This window comes from Homarus americanus, unplaced genomic scaffold, assembly GCF_018991925.1.
Source record: "Homarus americanus isolate GMGI-L3 unplaced genomic scaffold, GMGI_Hamer_2.0 scaffold58488, whole genome shotgun sequence".
NCBI classification, from domain to species: Eukaryota; Metazoa; Arthropoda; class Malacostraca; order Decapoda; family Nephropidae; genus Homarus; species Homarus americanus.
Genome location: NW_024737217.1, coordinates 1 through 2,811, shown reverse-complemented (window position 1 = coordinate 2,811; position 2,811 = coordinate 1). Strand labels below are relative to the sequence as shown.

The 2,811-nt window shown below is 37.1% G+C and overlaps 1 long non-coding RNA gene across 1 annotated transcript; it reads left to right on the top strand.

Annotated features, from left to right (window-relative positions):
• The first annotated feature begins 1,672 nt into the window (after window positions 1-1,672).
• On the top strand, window positions 1,673-2,687 carry LOC121873404. Its single transcript, XR_006090226.1, has 2 exons — window positions 1,673-1,990; window positions 2,602-2,687. It is a non-coding gene; the product is annotated as an uncharacterized LOC121873404 (long non-coding RNA).
• The last annotated feature ends 124 nt before the right edge of the window (window positions 2,688-2,811 follow it).

Sequence of the window (2,811 nt, the reverse complement as noted above, 5' to 3'; positions counted from 1 at the left end):
ATAATTAAAATAAAAAGTTGTGTTAATTTTTATTAGTTAATATGATATTATGTCATTTGTTGCCACCCAAATTTTTTGATAATTTTATGGTTGCAATCAGTAGTTTTGATCATTCTAAAACACTTTTCTTCTATGGCATTTCTGTCACAAATTAAGTTCTGTATAAGTGAGATATTTTACATTTTAGTTGCTGGTTTGTTAACCAATCAGATCTTGGCATAGTCCATCTGTTAGGCTAGTATGGTTTAGATTAGGTTATATATTCTATACTGGTGCAATCAATACAGTATACTTATATACTAATGCAAATTAATTACATACACTGTACACTCTTGTCCTATATGTTCGTAGGAAATGTCAAATTTTCCCCTAAAATCAAAACTTTTTAATTTATAAATTTGTACCAAAAAATTTCAAACAATAGAATCAAATCTATATAACATTTTACATCCATCAAGCATAATTTCAACTTCCAAATGCTTGGTGGTAACAAGTGAAATTTTACCATTAATACTACATCATCCACAGAACAACTGTGGATAATATGAATCAAATATAAACACAGTACTCTGGTACTAAGGGACTCCACCACCACTACCCAATAATGGCTCAGTACAAGTTATGAAGGTGTTATTTGACTGTGCTGGCTGGCCAAATATCCAAAGGGTATTTGACCGTTAGCTGCAGAGATTGTCTATGATTTTAATGGGATTGTGGACAGGATGGCTGTGGGCATTATTACATTAGTCATTAATGCTTAATCATTATCTCCCTTGTGATACTCCAAGATGTCCCACTTCTCTTATGGACATATAATTGGGTTAGGTTAGATAAACATTTTTTAGTCTATACCTAAACTGTATCATAACTGTTAAACGTTGAGCTGTTGGTTAATAGATTTATAATTTATTCATGTTCTATCTTCCTTTACGTGTTCCTATCTCTACTGTGTTACAATAGTTTAAAGTTATCAATAAAATAATATGTAGTATATTCTGGGGCCACAAGAACCTTAGAACCTTCAAGATATTATATTATATTTATAATTTGTTAGTCAAATTGATACAGTAAAACCATTGCTAAATATATTGAATATTAATTATTGGCATACAATAATATGATATATAAGTGAGGGTAAAATAGTGCTATAAGCCGTGCCTATCCTGTTGCTCCTGCCAGCAGACCAACACACAGCAAGTCTCTTACCTTGTCCACAACTATTATAAGCCTCTCTCTCTTACACCACCATAATCCCTGCACACTTATCATTAATAGTAAAACACAAATGAGTCCTCACAACACAATATTACACCAATACAAACCAATTTTCTTCAGAATATTTTTCGATGCTGTGTTTGCATGGAGGAGGGCATGGCACACCACACCCTTCTTCCCAACCACACACTCTTCCTCCTAACCACTCCCTCTTCCTCCCATCTACACCCTCATCCTCCCATCCACAAACACTACCTCCCATCCACACACCCAAAAGGTTGGGTGGATGGGAAGGGAGTTGGGATGGGTAGGTATGTGAGTTGGGTTGGAGGGTAGGTGGTGTAGGAGGAGGGTTGGGTGGGAGGGAGGGGGGGTGGGAGGGAGGGAGGGTTGGTGGGTGGGTGGGAGTGTTGGGTATAAGGAAAGGTGTGAGAGAGGGTGAGTGTATGGATGGGAGTGAGGGTGTGTGTGGGGGAGGTCCTCCCATACACACACCCTCACTCCCATCCATACACTCACCCTCTCACACACCCAACCTCCCACCTTTAATGTGTGTGGATGGGACTAAGGTTTTCTCATTTCTTTCAGATTGTGCGCCTCCGAGGTGAACGTGTGGCTGGTCGAGAACTCCTCCAAACAGGTAAAGTACTTATGACAATATATAATGTCTATATGCAAGTATTTATGAATGTTATGTTTTAAAGTTTTTTGTATTCCAGGTTTGTTTGTGTGGCTGACTGGACCTACTACAAGGTGCTTCTTGGAGGTAATAAAGGTAAAGTTTTTCAAGTTATAGTTGATAGCACTAACAGCACCGTAGTTAGACGTAGAATGCACAGTAGTAACTCCGCCTTGTTCAGTCGAACATGCCGGTCCCAAGCCCGGATAAAGGAGGAGGGCTACTGCAGTGTTGTATCTACCATTGCCACCTAACAAACTTACATTATAAATTGTTCTGAAAAAGGTAATATGTTCTGTCAGCAACAGAGAAAAAAATTACATATGTACTGTACATTGTGTACTATGTTTTTACATCTTTGTAGATAGGTAATACAAAATAAAGAATTGAATATACAGTATATTTTTTATTTTCATATGTATACACTACACATTTATTGCAATATACAATAACAGTCCAGAAGCTGATACAGAAATACAAAATATCCTTGGTCATATAGCCTGGTTTTATACCTGCACTGTCTAGGTACAGTATATATCAATTTACTGGCCATTCCTGCAGTCTTATGTTCTTAAACCTACATTACCAAATATTAGCACAGAAGAAAATCAGAAAACTTGTAATGATTGGCAACATCACTAGATATCTTTCTCCCGTGTCCCGTGAAATCACATTACAGTACCACTACCATTATTATTTCTCAGCAGATACATCAGTGATGGTGAGGCCGTCACATTACCAGCGGTTGTGGATTTCTCAATTCAACCTTTATATTGCAGACTCCACATAAGGTGAGTTTATTTCACTAGACCTTAAGGTTTTATAAAGTATCTTGTCAGGTTTTGGTCCTACACAAAATTTAGCTTTAGATAATAATGGAAGTCTTGTACTTTGTGAATAATTTTGGCCAGGCACAG